This window comes from Symphalangus syndactylus, chromosome 8 (genome assembly GCF_028878055.3).
Source record: "Symphalangus syndactylus isolate Jambi chromosome 8, NHGRI_mSymSyn1-v2.1_pri, whole genome shotgun sequence".
In the NCBI taxonomy this organism is placed as follows: domain Eukaryota; kingdom Metazoa; phylum Chordata; class Mammalia; order Primates; family Hylobatidae; genus Symphalangus; species Symphalangus syndactylus.
Genome location: NC_072430.2, coordinates 146,334,000 through 146,356,901, shown reverse-complemented (window position 1 = coordinate 146,356,901; position 22,902 = coordinate 146,334,000). Strand labels below are relative to the sequence as shown.

Sequence of the window (22,902 nt, the reverse complement as noted above, 5' to 3'; positions counted from 1 at the left end):
TCCTTGCAAAAGCGCTTTGGGTCAAAATTGGCTCAAAATTGGCCGCCATATGCTGAGTTTCAGGCCACGCGTTCTGACAAGTTTCTGCTAGGCACTCAGCCCCGTCCACCCCCGTCCTGACAGTGACCTGGAGAGGGCAAGGGCAACGTCCTCTTATCAAAAGATAGGTCCTGGTGTTAGGAAGGCAGGAGCCCAGGAGAGCCAGATTCACACCATTTTAAAATCCACTCGCCAGACACAGTCATGACCCCCGGTCCTAAGATGTTCACAGCTAAGGAGGCAGCTTGGTGATGCCTGAAAAACACACTCCTGCAACAACAGAGTCCAGACGTCCAGAACCCCAACAATGTGTGCTGTTAAGATCATTCCAGTTATGCTTTGATGGACTCACACACGAAAATGTCAAGGACAGTTTTCCTTACATAGAATAAGAAAATATCATGCTCTCTGCTCACCTACATGTAGGCACAGCTTGGCTTGGTCTTTCCACAGATGAGACCCCTATATAAGAAAAACCTAAAGCCAGGGCATTGCTTCTCTTGCTTTCTGAGGGTGCCCTATCTGCAATGAAGTCGTTTTCAATAAACTTCCTTCTCTCACTGCACTCTGTGACTCGCCTGGAATTTCTTCCCACGAGAGATCCAAGAGCCCTCTCTTGGGGTCTTGATTGAGACCCCTTTTTCCAGTAACACTGAGGCTCCGTTTCCAGTCATGGCAAAGCAGCTCATATCAATCCAACATGCCACCTACATCCCCTGGACAGGTATAAGCACCAACCACCAGAAGGTACCGGGCACAGCCAGAAGCAGAAAGAGGCTGAACAGCCGTCCGTACTCGGAGGAAAGCCGTGGCGCCAGGCAAATGTCCCTTTGTAAGGCATTCCACCCGAGAGCAGCTGGCCCACGCAGGGGAGCAAAGCCTCGGGCAGGAAACCACCGTCCCTCTGGCATGAGGACCCAGAGAGTAACGGGGTGACCACGGCAGCCAGGGAGGAAAGAGGAGTTCCTGGAAAGGACAGAGCCAGAGGGGACCCCAAAATCTGCATTTCACTCTGCCTAGATCTCCCGGAGACCTGGCCCACACGCATGCAGGACTTCGTGCCCCCTGAAAAGAACCGATAAGAGGCACCAACAGTGCCACCGTAGGGAACAGAGCCTAGCGTCTGCCTGACTAAGCAAAAGAGAACTCTGTGTCTGACAGCCTGGGGACCAGAAGTCTGAGGTCAGGCATCGGCAGGGTCAGTTCCTGCGGAGACGTGAAAGGGAATCTGCTTCCGGCCACGCCCCAGCAATCCTCTGTGTTGCTTTTGATGGGGTTCGGGACACGCTACCCCAAAGTATGGCACCTTGGCACTGTGAAAACAGCAGAAGCAGGAAGGTCTCTCTCACGCCCCTCAGCCTTCTCCCCGAGCAGGTCCCTCAGACCCTGATGTGAGAGACGCCCTCCCGACACCCGGGGAAAAGACATGCCCTTCTCTCTGAAGATACAGGACACAGAGAACTGGTGTTGACAACTGATGTGATGACAGTTCTCGTCTTCTCAGTTCAAAAGAATTTAAACAAGAGACACACTGCAAGAGAAGTGCAGCATAGAGTAATTTATTGCAAAAGAAGAAAAGTATTTTGCAGTGGCTCACGCCTGTAATCCTAGCATTTTAGGAGGCCAAGGTGAGCGGATTACTTGAGGTCAGGAGTTCAAGACCAGCCTGGCCAACATGGTGAAACCCCATCTCTATTAAAAATAGAAAAATTAGCCAGGCGTGGTGGCGAGCGCCTGTAATCCCAGCTACTCGGGAGGCTGAGGCAGGAGAATCACTCGAATCCAGGAGGCAGAGCTTGCAGGGAGCCGAGATTGCACCACTGCACTCCAGCCTGGGCAACAAGAGCAAAACTCTGTCTTAAAAAAAGAAAAGAAAAGAAAAAAGAGTATTTTGAAAGTGAGGTGCAGAATAGACAGGCCACCCTAAGGGAGAAAGGACTCAGGGCACGTCATGAGGATGAGACAGCAGAGACCAGCCATAGGGAGGCTCCATTTATGGGAGTCTTACCCGATGATCCATAAGAAGATGGGAGAGGTGGCCGGGCATGGAGGCTCATGCCTGCAATCTCAGCACTTTGGGAGGCCAAGGCGAGTGGATCACCTGAGGTCAGGAGTTCGAGACCAGCCTGACCAACATGGAGAAACCACGTCTCTACTAAAAAAAATACAAAATTAGCTGGGCATGGTGGCGCATGCCTATAATCCTAGCTACTCGGGAGGCTGAGGAAGGAGAATCGCTTGAACCTGGGAGGCAGAGGTTGTGGTGAGCTGAGATCTCACCACTGCACTCCAGACTGGGGACGGATCTAGACTCCACCTCAAAAAAAAAAAAAAAAAAAGGTGGGGGAGGTGTTAGCAGGAAGCACGTGCTGGGTGGTCGTCAGCACACACGCACGGTGACCACACATCCTTGTTCTACGTGGTGTGTCTCATTAGCATCTTACATCTCCACCCGGGGGCATCTTTTTCAGTGTTATAACGGACAAAGGGTCAGTCTGAGGACGTGCTCTCTAGCAGGGAAAGCCCCGCTGGAGATAGCTTTGCTTGTGTGAGCTCAATTACAACGCGAACACTGAGGTTTAGGTGGTGGCTGTGCAGTCAACACAGTCATTTCCCTGCTCACCTATCCCCTCTCTCCCGGGCACACAGGCCGTGCTGAGGTGCCCAGTTCACCCATCACATCACAGCCTCCCGTCCTCATCCACGTTTCCCCATGGCCATCCCCTCTTCATCAAGCCAAAGCACAAACACACAGGTCCACCTGGCTCTGGGTCTTCATTTCCTTATGATGGCTCCAAGTCACATAAAACTAAAATAGATTTATTTGCTTTTCCCTGGTGAATCCGTCTTGTTTCAGGAGCCTCAACCCTGAAACTTTTCTCTCTGCACTTGGAGTGTAGACACGTCACTTCCTTCTCTCCCTCCGGCTTCATGGGACCTTCCCTGTGTGTCTGTGCACACATTTCCCCTTCTTAAAAGCATGCTGGTCACTGGATTTAGGGCCCACCCTAATCCATCATGAGGTCGTCCTAACGCATAACATCTGCAATAACCCATTTCCAAAAATGTCCGTGTTCACAGATTAGGGCTTGAACATATTTCCTAAGGACACTATTCAGCCCTCCACAAACACCGGCCGAAGACTAAGCCACGTTCAGGTCGTGTTGAGGTGGGAAATTAAAGAAAAATAAAATTAAAAAGAAAGAGAAATAAGCTTTCCTGTATTAGGCTGACTTGTCCTAAAGGCAGCAACAAGCACAGCCCAGACCCAGGAAAAGTCTTAATAATAATATTGTCTAATGTGCTCTGGAGACTCTCCCAGCACTCCCTCAACACAGGGAGAAGAAAAGCAAACTTTCCTTTGTTTTATGGAATGAGTTTATAAATTCCTGTTCTCTGTAACTAGTGACTTCAAGTATTCTGCTCTATCTAAGCAGCAGAGTGCAGGTCATGAGCCTCTGAGCAGGCCTGAGTTACGGCCACCTGGGTGCCATAGTGAAGGTTAAGGGACAAGCCTGTGCCCAGGCTGACGTAGATAACGACATCCGGGTTGCTTGGCAACGGTCATGTGCAGTCCTGAGTCTGTCCTGCCTCTGTACCCCTGCTTTCACGCCACTGTAAGCTTGCTTCAAGCGAGCCCACCCCCTTTTGTGAAGTGTGTGTAAAAGTCAGGCGCTGTCTTTGTTCTGGGCCCAGTCTTTGGACATTGAGTCTGCTGGGTCTGAGCGCACTCAATGATGAAGATATCCTCCTGTGCACACTCCAAGGTCTCTCTGGTCCTCCTGATCCCGCAACAGTGCTAGGTCTCCCTAAAGGCCATCGGGCCCCTGGGAGGGCCTTGGAGTCTCGCTCATTATCTCAGCCATGCTGTGCACACGGTCCCAGCCTGGCCCACCCAGGGCTAACAGGAGCCGCCCCCCGCAGGTCCGTTGCCCGCACTGGCCCCAGCACAGGGGTGTCCCCCCTGGGCAGCCCGGGTGGGTCTTCACACTAGCTGAGGGGTCCCTCGAGGGCAACCAGACGTGGCTTCTAGTCTAGTACCTGTTCTTCCCTCACAACATGTGAAGGATTTTAAACCTTCAAAGCCATATTTGCACTCACCTAACCCCTTAATCCTTTTCCTTCTGTCCCTCGTCCTGGAAGCCCCACTCAGTGTGTCAGGGAATTTCACCACCGAGGCACCTGGCAGCTGGGACCTGGGAGCTCTGCGTCCCCCTCCCCACACTCAGTTTCACTATGGCCAGATGCTGCCTCCGATGAAAGAAAGGGAGCCTGTGGCAGAGCATCGAGGGTGCCAGGGTGGCCACACAGGCCAGGAGACCAGCCTCTAACCCTGATCTGACACAGGTCTAAGGGGAAGGTCATGAAGAAGAAACACAGCTCCTGAGAGACGTCTGGGGAGAACTAACCAGGCCTAAACTGGAACTTACTCCGTGCGACCAGGGCCTCGGGACACACTCAGGAAACGCTGGGCTGGCAGAACTACTGGCGTCTTTGGAGACGGATCCCCGCAGGTTGGGAGTCCACGGTGCAGGGCCTGCATGGGGGGCCGGACACAGCCACACCAGACGGGGCCCCTCTCGACGTCCAGCTGCTCAAGAAGGAGAAAAAGAGAAGGATTCTAAATGACGCGCTGCGCTTCACACTTCAGGGTGAGGTCCCCGGCCCACTTTGTATTATGATTAAACACGCAGGCGTGTGCACACCCACAGCCCTGCACACACACCTGTGCACACACGTACACACTCCCAGCACCCACTCCCCGTTTTCTCCTGGGCAGAGGACGGCCAGGCCTAAGTGTGGTGCCCAGCACCAGTGACGGGCCCGGGGCAGGGACTGTGACGAGGAGGCCAGTGCCCCTGTGGACACAGCTGATCTAGAAACATCCGACTGCCCTCTGACACTGGACTCCAGAGGAACCAAGCCACATCTGGGCAGAGGAAGGATCAGTGCCTCAGCAGCCAATCCCAGCCAGCAGGAGGAAGGACACGGCCCACAGAGCGCAGCCACGTGCAAAGACGCACCTGCAGCCTCTGCAGCTCAGTGGGCCCAGGGAAGAGGCTGTTCCAGAAGGAGGCCCCGAGGGCGTTCATAGACCAGCACCAGCAGGCAAAGAACCAGGAAAAGAGGGGCCACCTCCTGATGACACCCACAGGCTCGGGGCCAGGCACCCTCCCCACATGTCCCTGGGGCACGCCGGACCGGACGGCACCTCAAGGCTTCCCAGCGCACACCTCACCGTCCAGACACCCTCAGTCATTGCCAAGCAGTGCTCCAAATAGCTTAGAAAATACGGTATTCGGGAAAAAGATTCCTCTGCAGGTGGCTCTGGTCAGGAAATTGATCATGAAACCGCCACCTTCCCACTCGGTGCCGTCTAATCTGAGAGACCCGTGTGCCTCCTGAGTCGAGAGAATGTCTTCACCCTTCGCAGCAGCCACTCAGCTCCTGCCTGCTGCGATGCAGGATGTTCCCAAATGGCTCCCTCTCCACCCCCATCTGAGGGCTCCTCAAAATCAGGGTTTTGCCCCCACCCTGGAATCCCAGACACCCACCGCAGCCCCCGCAGGCCCCTGAGAAGTGCAGGATCCCCCTCGCTGCTGGGATTCTAGTACAATCCTGTGTCCGGCCCACATGGGGGAGCCGGCTCAGTGGCTTTTTTTTTTAGGTGAAATAGTAGTTAGTCAACACCTTAAAATCTGGATATGCTTCCTAAAAATTCAGATTTGAGGCATCTATGGAAAAAGTTTGCCCAGAGCAGCTATGAACTCAGCACCAGCCGCCCGTGGACGTGGCTGCATCTCACTTTGCCACAGACCCCACCACTCCCTGTTGTCCTCCCCAACGCTGAGCCAGATGAATAAGGACTCTGCAGCTAAAGTTCATTCCTAGAACGCCTGGCTTAGGCAAAGTCCCAGCCCCAGACATGGCTCCAGAGGCCATCCCTGCCTCCCTGCCTCCCAGGCCAGCTCCTGGCCCAGCTGCTGACCCCCAAGGCCTCATGAGGTTGGTGCGACGCTGCCTTCTCTGTGGGGCCTTCTGGGACACCCCCTGCCACCTTGTGCTTTGTGGCATGGGGTCTGCAGCTACAGGAGCGTCTGTGCCCCCATGGCTCATTCACTCAGACCAAACATTGCTGTAGCCCGGGACCCCTCGGGAGGGCGTGGGCACTAGCAGGCAGCACTGTGTACCCATCAAGCTGGGCATGGGGAGGGCAGCTGGGGGGTCTGAGCTGCTGGGGCCTGGGATGCCGCTTCAGTAGGGCGGCCACACTGGGCCAGGCATGGGCCCGAATCCCATGAGAACTTGTGGCCTGTCCAGTGTGTGGAGCTTCGACGGGGCACCATGGACGGGAAAGACACCCCCTCCCCACGCTGGGACTCACCCCCTCCCCAAGCTAGGACTCGCTCCTCCCCTCCCCACGCAGGGACTTGGGCTCCACCATCTATCCTGATGGCTCCAGGCACCAAGGGCCTTGTCTGCTGAGAGGGCTCAGACAGGAGGTGGGCCGGGAGGCAATGTGCACGGGGGGCAGGTGTGTCCCCGGCACCGAGAAGGTCACAGTGGAGCTGAGCAGGTGCAGCCCTGCGGCCCAGGAGAACAGAATCAAAGACGGGCATCCCTAGAGCACGGGGCCTTCCAGGCTGCTCTGGGGGGAGACAGAGCCTGAGACCCCCTCCTCACGCCCCCTGCAGGAAGATGAGGAAGCCTGGGCCTCCTCTCCAAGCACAGAGAGGCCCCAAGCAGGGGCGGGGCAAGGAGGGTGCTGGTATCTCTGGTGTTTTGTGAAGGGAGCCGCACTTGAGGTGAGCTGGGCGCAGGGCCCACCGCACCGTCCTTCTCCCCTGCCACCATCTGCCGGTGCAGCCGAGCGGGCGGCGAGGAGGGTCCTTGCAGAGAAGCAGAGACCGCCCTATGGAGGCGTCTCACCGCGGACATGGGCGAGCGCTTCAGTTAGGAACATTTTCTTTACAAAGGATGTCATGACTGTGGCTCACTAATTAGTGGTTAATAGCACCCAGTTCAAAAATGACTTTATAATGTGATCACCGGGCCCCTTCCAGATGGCCCAGCCGTAGACGGCACCCCCTTCTCAAGGGAGGGCGGTCCCTGGGAGCCAGCAGGCCTCATGCGGAGCAGCCGCCACCAGCCTCAGGAGCCCTGAGTGTCACTCAGGCCTGAGTGTCACCGAGTTCACTTTCATGGCAGATTTCGGGGAAGGGCCCTGGGCCTGACCCCTGGGCTCGGGGAACGGCACCCGCGTGCCACCGTGAATGCAGGGCCAGGGTGCTTCAGGCGCCGTCCTTTAGGTGCGTGGAAGCCCCGAGTGGCCGTGCAAGGGGACACAGTGCTCAGCACTTGCCAGCTCCCGGGCAGACCGGGCCTGGGTCCAGGTTCTCAGGTCCAGCGTCCGGTGGCCCCCACACCCTGGGCTCCCGGGAGGCACGAAGGACAGAGCTGGGTGACGCCGCACACGGGGAAGGCTCAGCCTGTGCTGCTGCTGCGACTGTGAGGAAGCTGGCTTCACCGTCACAGAGCCCAGGTACAGGGGCGCAGGACGGGGCTGGCACAGGAGGCTTGGAGGAGGCGTTCCCGGCTGGCAGGCGGAGGGGAAGCGGCAGGGGGACTCCTGGGCTGGAAGGCGGCTGAGCCCGGTAGCTGGAGCCCGGCAGCCTGGACGACCGCCTCTGATGGGGTGGGGGTGGCGGGTGCAGGAAAGTCCGCTCAGAACCTCCGTGGTGCTACAGGGTCGTCTGGAGCCCACTGCCCTGGGGTAGCTCAGGAAAGAGGAAGAAACGCAAACGCCTGAGCCTGGGGCAAATGCATTCTCCCAAATTCCTCCTCCGCTCTGGCTGATGATGCAGACAGTGCAAACTTGACCTACAAACTCCGAAACACGTGGAAATCAGAACGCGCTCCCTGCGACCTTGCTGCTCCACCAGGCCAGCACGTGGCGCCTGAGGTCCTCCGCACGCGTCAGAAAGAAGGCGCCCGGAAGGACAGGTTTTGAAGTCGTAGGCCGGTGTTTTGATTGTTGGTTGGTTTGGCTTCTCGGCTGCCTCCTCTCGTGTGTCCAGAGCAGGCGGGGAATCTCCGGGGCGCTCACGCATAGGACCTGGGGAGACCGCCACGGGCTTTACAAAAACGCAGTCCTGGGGCTATTCCGTTCCGTTTTTAGGTCGCTTCCTCCCATCTGTGCTGTGCGCAGCGGTTTTCCTGAAGCAGCTGCCGGTTCTCACCGCGTCTTCCACCCGCGCTGCGTGGGCGCCGTCTTTCCACCTTGTGCATTCCGTGTGTTGCGTCACGTCCCGGCGCGTCCCGAAGCCCAACCCCAGTTCACAGGGAGCCACAGATCCAGGTGTCCTGAGCACACGCCAGGACTCGGGAAATCACGAGCAGCTCCCAATCCACTGATGACACCCACAGAACTCCAGTTTAAAAACAAAAAAAACTGTGAAGGATAATATAAAAAATAAGTGTGCCGTCTGCTTTATGATAGTAAACGAAAATTTCCCGAAAGCTTTCACCTGAAACCATCAATGACTCGGAAACCTCATAAAGAAGCAAGTGACTCGGGAGACTGAAACGAGATCACGGAGCCCGGCCCTGGCCCGGCCCTGCTGCCCGCTCCCTGAGGCCTGGAGGGATGGAGCCTGAGAGAGGAGCCCCGTCCGGGACAAAGCCTGGGGGCTTCGCTTTCCGCATCGACCTGATGGCACCAGGGCAGCGGCTGGGACAGCTGGGTGTGGCTGGGAGGGTGTTTCCCGACGCGGTGACCCCCGAGTGCTGGGCGTCATCCAGTCCTCTGACGGCCTGAAGGGGCCGCGGTGGAGGAAGGAGGAATGGCTCCAGCTCGCCTGCCTTCCTGCTTGCTCCACGACGCCTCATCTCACCCTCTCTGGACCAAGGTCTGGAATTTACACCAACCTCCCTCAGAGTCGGGTTGACTGACGCCGCAGGCTTTCCTGGGTCCCAGATGGCAGATCCCGAGACCTCTCAGCGCCTGTCCCCACAAGAGCCAGCTCCTCACAATAAATAGGTAAATCCATGTATGGGCGGGGCAGAGAGACCCTAAGCATTTCCGCACCTGCCTTGAGTGTGTCTGCATCGTCGTTTTGTGATATACATTTCACCTGCAGTAAGTGCAAAGGCCGCCATTCCTGAGACGCAGGCCTGGGCAAAACTAGGGACTCCTAGATGCCCGACACCCCTCCCCGGACGAGGCTCCCTCCCATCCACAAGGTTTCCTGGGAGCAGCCGTCGAAAGAAGACAAAAACAGTCCTGATGGGGCCTGAGGGCAGAGAAGGCGCAGCCGGCCGTCCTCCAGATTCCCATGCTGCCAACAGCTGCCCGCCAGACGGACAGCTCTGCCAGGGACAGCGCCCAGAGAGAAGGCAGCAGGTCTTTCTGGGACTGAACCGACGCCAAGCATGCGTGTCACCGAGCCCATATAACAGAGAGCGGCAGGCGAGATACAGACGTGCACCCGGAGAGGACAGGCCGAGGACCCTCCACAGAGACAGGAAAACCTGCCGGTCACTGAGAAATGGTTAGAAAAGTAAGCTCTTTGTGATGTGACAGGTGCTGTCCTTGCTTGAGAGATTGGCGCTGCATTTGGGGGCCGCCAAAAGGTGAACAGAGTACGTGACATATCTGGCACAAGACGTGAGCCCACCCACATTTCGCTGGGGGAATTGAACTTTGTAATTTTGTTTTCCCACTGGGATTCCTGCCATCAATGCCTTTGGTGGGGGAGTGTGTCTCCGTCACCTGCCTCACAACACGCACCTTTGTGTGTCTTTTGTTGTCGTTGTTGTTGTTTTGTTGCTGTTGTTGTTGTTGTTGTTGAGATGGAGTCTCGCTCTGTCTCCTAGGCTGGAGTGCAGTGGCACCATTTCGGTTCACTGCAACCTCCGCCTCCCGGATTCACGCCATTCTCTTGTCTCAGCCTCTCCGAGTAGCTGGGACTACAGGCACCCGCCACTATGCCCGGCTAATTTTTTGTATTTTTAGTAGAGACGGGGTTTCACCGTGTTAGTCAGGCTGGTCTCGATCTCCTGACCTCGTGATCCGCCCACCTCGGCCTCCGACAGTGCCGGGATTCCAGGCCTGAGCCACCGCGCCCGGCCGCGTGTCTGTTTTTTCTGTCTCTGCTGGTTTGCTGGTTCTGCCTTTTGCTGCTGGTTTGTTTTTGTCCCATGAGGGTTTAAAGGGCTGCCTCTGGGGGCTAAGCGTCCTAAGAGCAAAAGCTCTAACGCCCAGGCTGCTCTCTGAAGCCCCTGCCAAGAACAGCCAGGTCTCAGCTGTCAGATGTTTTCCAGATGTTACTTGGTTTGAATCTGACACCAGCCCCGGCTTCACTCCGGGAGGCGTCTGCCCAGACACCAGAGGAGGTGCGAAGTTCCGGGGAAGCAGCTGGGCCCGGCCCTGACTGGTGGGTTCTGTGCATCCCACCCTCCTCATTGGATGAGTTTTCACTCACTGAATTCTCGCCAGCGTCCTCAGCACAGGCAGGCGTGGCTGAGTTCAGTCCCTTCATGATCAACTTTTCATGTCTAAGTTTCTAGAACAAAGGGCGTGGCATCAATGGGCGATTTCTGTGGCCCTCCAGGGGCAGCTCCCCAGCAAAGCGCCCAGCACCCACATCACAACAGGCTGCGCAGGCCGCAGTGTCCGTGCCTCTGCAGCCGGAAGCCCCCTAGCCAGGGGTCACATCAAGCTCCTCGGAGGAGTCCCCAGCCCCTGTTCATTGCAACCTGAGCCGAGCTCCAGAAGGCACCCTCACCCTCTCCACCTGAAGCAGGTGACGTGTTTGCAGGAAACGAGCCCGCAGGTCTCAGCTGCCTGGTTTTCTTCTCGGGCCACGCTCCTGCCACCCTGTGTTCTTCCCCAGCAAGAGAGAAGAGTGGGGGGCGGGAAAAGAGAAATGCCTCCAAGGCCAAGCAAGGCCAAGCTGAAGAACAAAGTGCCCCGAGGGAGCCAGCCAGGGCTGCAGAAACGGCTCTGTCCACCCCATAGGCCTCGAGGAGCTTGCCCGACAGCGACTTAGGGGCTCAGGCAGCCCCAGAACAGTGGATGCCTCATTCATTCCGAGACCCACTGCCTTGCACCCTGAAACGTGGCCCTGGCTCCCTTGTGTAAACCCCATCCTCAAGCACAGAGCAGGGCCATCTACAGAGACCTGGGGCCAGGCCAGGGCAGGCACAGCCCAGGGACCCAGACTCCACGTGTCCCAGGAAGAGCTGGCCCAGAAACCACTCGCTAATCTTTGCAAAGCCCCAGGCTTTGGAGGAGTGCTTTAATCTGATGATATCCTTAGAACACTATTACTGTCAACACTGTAATAAATTGAGGTGTCAGACTGGACTTTTGGGGGATGGAAGAGCATATTCATGCTGCAATCTTCATCACAGTTTGGCCCTGCAGAACCTTCCAGAACAGCCACCCCCCTCCTGCTTGCCTCATGACCCAATTATTCTCCAATGATGCAGTCACCTTCCCATTGACAGCAGAGGTCCCAGCCACAGGGGCAGCGGGCAGTCTGCCAGCCACATCTTCACTGTCTTTTGTCGTTAATCCTCAGGCAAAGCTGGGCCCAGCTCCCAAGGCTGGAAGGCGCCCAGTGCAGAAGAGAGACAGGGAGAGAAGGAGACCAGGGAGGGTAGGAGAGGGGCAAGGGGAAGAGGCATGGCTGGGCCGGCTTTCCAGGAGAGGAGAGGGATGCCAGCCCCCAGGGCTCTGAGCCTGGAGTCCCTTCTCACATCTGTCCCCTTTGCAATTCACCTGGTATACGGAGGGCATTTCTGAAATCGGAGTCCCTTCTCACACCTGGCCCCTTTGCAATTCACCTGGTATACAGAGGGCATTTCTGAAATCGGAGTCCCTTCTCACACCTGGCCCCTTTGCAATTCACCTGGTATACAGAGGGCATTTCTGAAATCGGAGTCCCTTCTCACACCTGGCCCCTTTGCAATTCACCTGGTATACAGAGGGCATTTCTGAAATTTTTGCTCCAGGAGCTGAATTTCAGTGGAATACCCATTCTTTGTATGAGGCACAGACCGGAGGGGACGTTGGTTGAATACTGAGTAATTACAGGCACTCCCATGATCCACCTGCCAGGCTTGTCAATTTCCTAAAACAAACACCATTGCTCAAGCCTGTTTACTTTCAAAGCACACAATAATGCTCTCTTGCTAGTTTGTTTTTGTCCTGCTAAATCTTTGAAAAGCTTTCCATAACTCCTGTCAAATGTTGCCAAATTCAATGCAGTTGGCATTTAAATATAACTTTGGAATCGTGCACTGTTCCTTTTCATAACTGACTGCGACTGGGTTGGGAAGGTAGGAGGGCGCACTCCAGGTGCAGCTGCTTGGGGCTCCAGGGCTGGGTCACATCCTTTGCTGCTGGTGCCTCAGGTCTAGAATTGGGCCCCAGGATTCCTCATCCAGACAAGCTCTGAGACTCAGAATATTCCCAGTTTTAGAGAAGTGCTACAGTGCAGATCCCAGAAGTCTCCTAACACCTGTCACCAAGCATTTTAATGTTTCTGCGGTAAGACTCAGACACGCTCACGCTCAGTTAGGCACATGAAGACCCGGGCAGATTCAGTCATCTCAGACCAGGTCCTGCTGCCCAGCAACCCCCAGAGAGCTTCCCATGCTCCAGAACTGCCGGACTTGGCAGCGGCAGGCGAGGGGCTGAGGAGCTGCCGGTGTGGGCATGAAGCCGCCAGGCTCCGCCTGTGCCCGCCACAGTGCTTGGCGTTCGTGAGGTGAGGCCCAGGCAGTGGGCAATGGTGCTTCCCAGCCTGGCCTGAGCACCGCAGCTCCTCCCTGCAGAGGCCGGTCTGATGCCGGGGTCTGGGCTCCAATCACAGAGGTGCCATCAAGAAGGCAGAAACCGGGGCCACAGAACCAACTAAACCAGGAGGACATCCGTGGATGTATTTGCTACGTGCTGTTTCTTTTTTCTCTAGTGCACATCTTTTTAAAATAAGAGCATTTCCCTACAGAGCCAAAATCGAATTATCATACTTAACAAAACATATATCCTTCATATCAGCCAATATCTAGTACATTTTCCAATTTCTCCAGTTGTCCACAATTTCCTCTGAGAGCAGGTTTGTCTAAGAAGATCAGACGTGGAACCAGTTCCGCCACCTGCCTCGCCAAGAAGGCCGGGTGTCCGGGAAAGGTCCCCGCCAGGCCTGTCGGTGCTGTCCTGGGGGTTTCTTCCCCATCCCCCCTCATTCCTTAGAAATGGAAATCAGCTCCACAGGTTGCCGGATTCACGGTAAAAATTTCAGCTGGGACGTATCCAAGGGATGTGAAGCTCCTGCACTTCTCACCAGGAGATATGCTCCCTGCGTGACCCTCACTGGGAGGCTGAGGCTGATGCCCACACGAGGGGAGGCTCACAGCCTTCCCTGCCGCCGATATCAGACAAGGGTCGTGTCCCCAGCAGCTGCTCACCTCACGGTCTAAACACTCATGGGCTAACCTTGTCCTAGTCCATGATTTCAGTGGTGTTTGGAAAAGACAATTTTTCTAACTCAGTCACTCATTCACATTTATGGGCCGACATTCCTTTTTGTTGTTGTTTTTTTGAGACAGAGTCTCATTCTGTCGCCTAGGCTGGAGTGCAATGGTGCGATCTCAGCTCACTGCAACCTCTGCCTTCTGGGTTCGAGCAATTCTCCTGCCTCAGCCTCCCAAGTAGCTGGGATTACAGGCATCTGCCACCACACCCATCTAAAGTTTGTATTTTTAGTAGAGATGGGGATTCGCCATGTTGGCCAGTCTGGTCTCGAACCCCTGACCTCAGTTGATCCACCCACCTCGGCCTCCCTAACACTATAATCCAAAGTGCTAGGATTATAGGCATGAGACAACATGCCCGGCCCAACATTCCTTTTTAAAGGAGGTCTTTCCTCATACCTAGTGCCATTTGGTTATACTGGCATCCTCTTTCTAGCACAAAACAAGATAATGTTCGATTTTTCCCTTTGGCTGCCAATATTCAAAATAAAGAGTTGGTTTAAGATCTGCCTGAGATGAGTTTTTCAGGCTTTCTCTTAGAGTGTCATTGTGGATTCATGGATGTAAATGGATTGGATGTATCCCAGTTAACTATGGGCCTCATTCTTTTGGATGCTCAGGTTGTCCCAGATGCTACCAATGCCAGCTCTTTCAAACTGTCTCCTTGTCTTCTCGACAGGCCGCATTCGTCCTGGAAAGCCCCCTCGCTTTCAGGCACAATGAAACGTTCTGGGACCCTTGTGCACGTTGGTTGTCCCCAACCAGAAATCTGCCATTTCTCTATTAGAAACCAGGGTTTGTCTTGATTGTCACAATGTAACATTAAAATTGCCTGTTCTTGAAATACTGGAAATAAGGGGGAAGCTGCAAATAACCCTATCCCTATTAAAGAAATTAAATTTGTACATAAAAACCTTCCCACAAAGAAAACCCCAAGCCTACAGTAGCAGGAAAAAAAGATTCAGCAGGTACTTATGACAAAATTCTCAGCAAACCAGAAATAATGGGGACCTTCCACAACCTGATTAAGTACATTTATAGAAAACTAACAACTAAAACTAAACTGAAAGTGACCCATACTTAAGGTCACTTTTGACACTTCTGTTCCATACAGTACTGGGGGTCCCAGCCAATGCAATAAGGCAAGAAAAGGAAACAGAGGGCATAAAAATCAGAAAGAAAGATGGGAGGAGGGAGGGGAAAAAGAGAGGAAGAAAGCTATTATTTGCAAGCATGATTATGTATTGAGAAAACCCTATGTAATCTACAAAACTACTGAAAATGATTCAGTGAATCTAGTCAGGTTGCAGGATATCTGATCAAGTACAAAATTCAATTATCTTCCTATATTTCTATGAACAATTTAAAAATGAAATTGTTAAACAATTCCATATGCAATGGCATAAAAAGGCACCAGACCTGAAGAATAGAAGTAACAGCCCCAGCTAGACAGCAGCTGATGTCCCCTGAGAGGTCTCATGCAGCCATCCCCAGGCAGCTGTCCCGGATGCCCACCCCCCACCCACCAAGAACCCTGAAAATCGAGGGTCTGAGCCCAGAGGAGCAGACCCAGCTCACGACAACAAGTGTACGAGGCCAAACAGAAGGCACCTGCTGCTTCTTGCCTCCCAGCCTGACAGACATTTACTCGTGGTGGGGCCAATGAGAGGGATGATGGGAGAAAGAGGCAGGGAGTGAGGGGCAGTGAGGGGAAGGGAGGGAGGAAGCAGGTTGGCAGGGGAGGAGGGGCCAGTGAGAAGGAGGATGGGAGGAAGCAGGTGGGGGGACAGTGAGAGGGAGGATGGTAGGAAGCAGGTGGGGTGGGGGGGCAGTGAGAGGGAGGATGGGAGGAAGCTGGTTGGAGGGACAGTGAGAGGGAGGATGGGAGGATGCAGGTGGGGTGGGGGGGCAGTGAGAGGGAGGATGGGAGGAAGTTGGTTGGGGGGACAGTGAGAGGGAGGATGGGAGGACGCAGGCAGGGTGGGGAGGCAGCAAGAGGGAGGATGGGAGGAAGTAGGTGGGGAGGGGGGTGGAGGGCAGTGAGGAGGAGGGAGGGAGGAAATCCACCCCACCCTCCAGCCTGGCCTGAGCTGTGGCTGCCTCTGAGAGGGCAGAAGGGCCGGCCTGCAGGCGATGCGCCCCCCAACGCCCACGGAGTGAAGCCGAGGGCACCCCCACCTGAATCCCCTCTATGAAGCTTAATGAGCTTAAACGAGCATCGGAGCGGGGAGGAATGGTGGCCCCAAAAGACATGTCCCCCTAGAACCTGCGAGTAGGACCTCATGGAGAAAGGGTCTTTACTGATGTAATTAAGTTTAGGTTCTCCAGATAGAATCATGGTGGATTAGAGCGGTCCCTGCATCCAACGACAGGTGCCTTTATAAAGGAGAGAACGCAGGGAGACGGATGCCGCGTGAAGAAGGACGGAGCCAGAGTGACGCATCCACAAGCAGAGGAGCACGAAGATGCAGCCCAGCACGGCGGAGAGAGGCAGGAAACGCATCCCCCTCAGAGCCCGCGCCTCCCCCTCAGAGCCCGCGCCTCCCCCTCAGAGCCCCCCCCTCCCCCTCGGAGACCCCCGCTTCCCCCTCAGAGCCCCCGCTTCCCCCTCAGAGCCCCCGCTTCCCCCTCAGAGCCCCCGCCTCCCCCTCAGAGCCCCCCGCTTCCCCCTCAGAGCCCCCGCCTCCCCCTCAGAGCCCCCGCCTCCCCCTCAGAGCCCCCCGCCTCCCCCTCAGAGCCCCCCCACCTCCCCCTCAGAGCCCCCGCCTCCCCCTCAGAGCCCCCCGCTTCCCCCTCAGAGCCCCCCGCTTCCCCCTCAGAGCCCCCGCCTCCCCCTCAGAGCCCCCGCCTCCCCCTCAGAGCCCCCCCACCTCCCCCTCGGAGCCCCCGCCTCCCCCTCGGAGCCCCCCCACCTCCCCCTCAGAGCCCCCCGCTTCCCCCTCAGAGCCCCCGCCTCCCCCTCAGAGCCCCCGCTTCCCCCTCAGAGCCCCCGCCTCCCCCTCAGAGCCCCCGCCTCCCCCTCAGAGCCCCCCCACCTCCCCCTCAGAGCCCCCGCCTCCCCCTCAGAGCCCCCCGCTTCCCCCTCAGAGCTCCTGCCTCCCCCTCAGAGCCCCGCCCTCCCCGTCAGAGCCTCCCCACATCCCCCTCGGAGCCCCCCACATCCCCCTCGGAGCCCCACCACATTCTCCTCAGAGACCACCCCGCCACCCCCTCAGAGCCCCGCGTCACCCCCTCAAAGCCCCCACATCCCCCTCAGAGCCACCGCATCCCCCTCAGAGCTCCTGCCTCCCCCTCAGAGCCCCGCCCTCCCCGTCAGAGCCCCCGCCTCCCCCTCAGAGCCTCCCCACATCCCCCTCGAAGCCCCCTGCCTCCCCCTCGGAGCCCCCCCACATGCCCCTCAGAGCCCCCCACATCCCCCTCGGAGCCCCACCACATTCTCCTCAGAGACCACCCCGCCGCCCCCTCAGAGCCCCGCGTCACCCCCTCAAAGCCCCCACATCCCCCTCAGAGCCACCGCATCCCCCTCAGAGCCTCCGGAGGGAACCGACCCCACCACCTCTTTGTTTCAGACTTCTGGTCTCCAGAACCGTGAGACAGTCAGTATCCGCTGTTTTGAGCCATCCGGTTTGTGGTACCTTGTTAACCTTCTTCTACAACCCTAAAAAGCAAATACCAGCATGCACTATTTTAGATTTTAAAACCGGGATTATAAAAGAACCACAGAAACACAGAAAAAGGCGCGATTATCCAGTTTTCTCAGGCAGTCGCTCTGAAGAGGAAATGCTCTTCAGAGTGGAATTTGCACAACAGAAGTGGGTTACTGAAAGGCATTGAGGCAGCCTCCTTGGGGGGCGCGGGTCGTCAGGTGGGTGGGGGTGAGGGGCAAATGGCAGACAGAGAGAGAGAGAGAGGCGGGCGCTGCCTGCATCCTCCACTTCGGGGGTTTGCCTTGGCCACACAGCTAGTTCTAGCCAAGAAACGTGGGCAGGGGTGATGCGGTCCACTCCTGGCCCTGGCTCATAAGGCCCTCGCAACAGCCTCTTCACTTTCCTCCCCAGCTGTGTACTGAACAGAGAGGACGCCAAACCAGAGGAGGGCAGCACCACAGGTGGAAGGGGCTGCTGGATCCCTGAGTGACAGTGTGGAGCCGAGCTCCCTGAGGACTTGCATCACAGCACAGCAGTGCTAAGATATGAGGTGTGCCTCATGGATGCACCTGCTGTGTGCATGGGCCTGGACAGCATCCTACAGAGATCACGAAGCCTCAAAAACGTCCTCACTGGGGCCACAAAGAGATCAACACTGGGCCTCAGAAAAAGCGGTGGTGCAGGTGCGGGGGATGCGTTGCTGTGGGCACAGATCTGCCACACCGGGAAGGGCAGGGAGGCCCCTGAAGCAGCCCAGGCAGGTCTGGATCTCGAGAAGCAGCCTCCTGGCAGGAGACCGAAGGAGGCTCCCTGATGCCCCCTCTTTGAAAGACGCTCTGCACCCATGTATTTGTGTTCAATAAGACCCATTTGTTGCACACAAGCTGGCACAGCTCATAATTCAGGGGCAATGGAATTGGAAGGACATTTCAGAAAATCCGTAAACAAAAGCAATTATTCTTTTGTGCAGAGGAAAGAAAACACAGCCAGACATTTTTCCTCATTCTCTGCAGTGTCCGTGCGTGTGGCAGCCAAGCCTCAAATGTACTTGCTTCTTGGATTCAGCTCAATCCCCTCCATCAACACAACCACCACAAAACTTGGTATTTTTCCCCTGCGAACTTTGCCCAATTTTCCCTTTTCCATCTGAAAAACAAGACTCCAGGCCACGTTTACTATGAGATTACTTAATGACTCTCTGTTGGCCCCGAGGTCTGCCACCTGCCCCCACCTCACTCCCCAAGGATGAGGCCTGATAAACTCATTCATAGAGAGGCAGAGGACACGGTGATGCAGAAGAACATAAAAGCTGACGCTGGGGCTTTGCCAGGTCCCTGGAGACTGAGGCTACAGGGCAAATGTGCAGTGAAGGGCTCTGGGGTTCCAAAAGCTGTGGGGGGCTTCTGTGGCACAGCCCCTGTGGAGACTCACATACCTTCCTGGAGGCAGACCCAGAGCAAAGCTCTGCCTTAATCCTCCAAGATCTTTCTCAGGCCAACTCCATTTCAACAGGGGACCTGAGTTCTAGTTCACGGGGTTGTCCTGAGTGTTACAGAAAACACACATGTGAAAGAGAGGTGGAGCGCACACGTGCAACCAGCATGCCCTGCACCCCGCAGCAGCCAGGTCTGTGCAGAGGAGCCTGGAGGACAACGTGGCTGGCATGGGCTGCTCCCAAGACGATGGACAGATGGACTGGAGCCAGGACCCTCACAGAGTATTTAGGGGGCAGTGGCTGCATGGACAGCAGCTCTTCCAATACAACTCGGAGGCTTCATTTCTGCCTCACGTGCGGTTTTGTTGCATCTCTCTGAAGGTCCTCTCGTTAAAGACCAGCACCCGCGTAACCCGTCCACAGCCTGCAGCACTGCACACAGGCTCAGACTCCTCGAAACCCCAGATGCTCCCCACCACCCGAGCTCCCACCTGCTGCTGTGAGCAGTTAAACCACGCAAACTTCATTTACAGGATTATCCAGCTGAACACCCAGGCGGTGCTGCTTAAGGGCTGCAGCCTTGAAAGACACACTCAAAATTACAGCCTCAGAAAGCACACATTGCGGGGAAAGGCACTCGATAGAACGTGCTGAGTGGTGCAATCCACCCTGGGGCCCCCAGAGGAGTTTGCATTTCTCTCCCCGTGAGCTCTTGAATGGTGCACGCACAGCAACGCCTCACCCACCCAGCACGGAGGGGCTAATTGATTGGATGTCTCTGCAGCACATGCTGCTGGCGCCATGGCTCACAGCAATTCCACGTTTATACTCGCAGCCCGTTTCTCTGCTGTCGGAGCTCTGGCGGGCTGCAGGCTTCACTGCCATAACATGCGGGACCCGGTGTCCACCTGCCATCTCCCCCGCCTGGGGCGCCTCTGGGCTGCTAGGCTGGTAAGAGGTCACCCCTGCCGTGACAGGGTAGCCAGTGCTGGACCTGTGTTCCTCCAGCAAATGGCTGTGAAACTGGACAAATACAGGGCCACTGTGATGGAGCCGACTGTGAGCCATGCTTCCCACCCTCCCCCTCCCCCTCTGCCACCATAGGAGGCGGAGCTCGGGGGAAACAAGGACGGCAGTGAGAGGAGGGCACAGCTCCAGGGGTGGGGTTGGCCTGGGGCAACAGAGATGGAGCTGTGTGGGGGCCGGACAGGGGAGATGGGGAGGAAAATGACCATGGCTCACAGCGGCCTGACCTCCTGGGCTCCAGGGATCCCCCTGCCTCAGCCTCCCGAGCAGCTGAAACTACAGGTGCGCACCACCACACCAGGCTAGTTTCTTTTCTTTTTAATAGACGAGGTATCACTGTGTTTCCGAAAGCAGTCTCGAACTCCTGAGTTCAAGCAATCCTCCTGCCTCTGCCTCCTAAAATTTTGGCATCACAAACATGAGCTACCACACCCAACGGACAGTTAATTTCTTAAAAAGTTAACTTTAATTTATTCAAAAGATTGTCTAAAGCAAAAGTAGCATTGTGTTACGGAGTTTGTAACGTAGGTAGAAGTTAAACATATGGCAACTATAACAGGAAGAACAGGGTTAGAGGAATTACACTGTTACAAGTTTCCCACATTTTGTGTGACGTGAATAGGCTGATAAATTAAGGATTCATTTTGTTGTTTTTAGAATAACCACTAAAAATGGTAATACCAAGAGGCACAGCTAAAAGGCCAACAGAGGTGTAAAACGACGTACTAAAAAATTTCAATTAACCCAGAAAAGGCAGGAATGGAGGAACAAAGGAACAAAAAAATGACAAATAAAAAACAAATGACAAGATAAGACACTTAGAAAACGAGTAGCAAGATGGGGGATCTACAGCAACCTCATCAATCATTACAGGAATTGCAAATGGAGAAACTCCACGTGCAAAGCAGGGATTGTCACCAAGACCCAACTCCATCTACGGACACCCACTTAAGATACAAAGACAGGCTGGGTGTCTAAAGGATAGAAAAAGATCCACAGTGGGCCAGGAGTGGTCCCAGCATTGTAGGAGGCACAAGAGTGAGGATCACTTGAGTCTAAGAGTTTGACCTGTAATCCCAGCACTTTGGGAGGCTGAGGCAGGCGGATCACCTGAGGTCAGGAGTTCAAGACCAGCCTGGCCAACACGGTGAAACCCTGTCTCTACTAAAAATCCAAAAAAAAATTAGCCAGGCATGGTGGTATGTGCCTGTAATCCCAGCTACTGGAGAGGCTGAGGCAGGAGAATTACTTGAACCCAGGAGGCGGAGGTTGCAGCGAGCCAAGATCGCGCCAGAGCACTCCAGCCTGGGCAACAAGAGTGAAACTCCGTCTCAAAAAAAAAAAAAGGAGTTTGAAAAATACAAAAAAAATTAGCCTGGTGTGGTGGTGCGCCCCTGTGGTCTCAGCTACTCTAGAGGCTGAGGTGGAAGGATCACGTGAGCCCAGGAGGTCGAGGCTGTGGTGAGCCAAGATGGTGCCACTGCACTCCGGCCCGGGCAACAGAGTGAGACCCTGTCTCAAAAAAAAAGGAAAAAAGTGGCCAGGCATGGTGGCTCATGCCTGTAATCCCAGCACTTTGGGAGGCCAAGGTGGGCAGATCACAACGTCAGGATATCAAGACCATCCTGGCTAACACGGTGAAACCCCGTCTCTACTAAAAAAAATACAAAAAAATTAGCCAGGCGTGGTAGTGGGTGCCTGTGGTTGCAGCTACTCGGGAGGCTGAGGCAGGAGAATGGCGTGAACCCGGGAAGCAGAGCTTGCAGCGAGCTGAGATCGCGCCACTGCACTCCAGCCTGGGCGATGGAGCGAGACTCTGTCTCAGAAAAAAAAAGAATAGAAAAAGGAAAAGATACACAGCGCCAATTCCGTGCATAAGAAAGCAGCCCTGGGACACTCACATTAGACCAGGTAGCACCCCTGAAGATAAAGAGGGACATTCCATGATGACACCACGGTCAGCCACTATCAGGATCACAGAAAAATCCTAAATGCCTAAAAAGATAATAACAGTTTCAAAAAACACGAAGTGAAAACGGACAGAACTGAAAGAATAGAGAAATTCACTGTCCTAGTTGGAGATGTAACAGCTCTCTTGGGACTGCAAGCACAGCAGACGGGACAGGAAGGATTCGCGGGTTTAAAGAGCACTGTCAATCAGCTGCACCTCATTAACTCTTGGAGAGCATCCCACCCCACAGCTGCAGAACACACGTAATTTTTGAGTGTACACGGAGCATTTACGAAGATAGGGCTTATGTTAAACAGTAAGAATAAGTCTCCGTAATTTTTAAAAGTGAGATCCTGCAGTTTGTTCCTTGATCAAAATGGAATTAAATCAGTAATAGCAAGATCCCTTTTAGACTCTCCACATATTTGGAAAGTGGGCAATACTCTTCTAAATATGCTTCTCAGAATAGGGGGTTTAAAAAATAAATACATAAGTAAAGAGATTCTCCTAAATAAAGCATGGGTCAAAGAAGAAATCCAAAGAAAATTAGCACTTACTTCAAATATCCATCAAAATATTACACAAAAATTGTAGCATAGTCTTAGAGAAAGATTTGTGACTTTAAATACTGACAACATTTCAACAAAGAAGGTACACAGTGATCAATACAGTCATGAAAGGGTGTTCAACTCACCCGTCACAAGGAAAAGCAAACTAACGCCTCACTGAGATCTGCCAAACTTCTGGTGACTGTGACCTGGCTGCGCCTGCAGGAGGTAGAGGCGAGAAGGAGACTGGGGGTGAGGTCCACGTGTCCGAGGCAGGGGAACAGAGGCCAGAAGAAAGTGGCTGGGGGTGAGATCCACATGTCCCAGGCAGGGACGGAGAGGAGGGAGAACCAGAGAGCAGCATCTGCTTCCAGCCACGTCACGTGTTTGGAGAGGCGGTGTCACCTCATTGTAAGGAATGGCCACTCAGGACACGTCTGGACTTCCTCCCACCCACCTCTCACCAGGGATCAGAATCCCGGCCCCGGGGACCCTCGACCCATAAACATCTTGGGCCTACAGCACCACCGAGCACGCCACAGCCTTGGCCTGGGGCTGCTTCAGAGACACTGCACGGAGGGCTTCTCACTTCCCCGGCCAGGAGCCACCCACACTGCACCCGGGGAGGCCCCAGCTGCATCTGTCCCACCTTTCAGACCGAGACAGCCAGAGGCGCCCAGAAAAACTATGCCAGGCCTCAGCTGTGTTGAAACC

At 55.2% G+C, this 22,902-nt stretch overlaps 1 long non-coding RNA gene across 1 annotated transcript; it reads right to left on the bottom strand.

The window, feature by feature from the left end:
• Positions 1-1,590: 1,590 nt before the first annotated feature.
• Positions 1,591-22,815, bottom strand: LOC134737391 (uncharacterized). Its single transcript, XR_010122271.1, has 3 exons — positions 22,335-22,815; positions 4,470-4,630; positions 1,591-2,356 (listed from the first exon to the last, which is right to left on the bottom strand). It is a non-coding gene; the product is annotated as an uncharacterized lncRNA (long non-coding RNA).
• Positions 22,816-22,902: the final 87 nt, after the last annotated feature.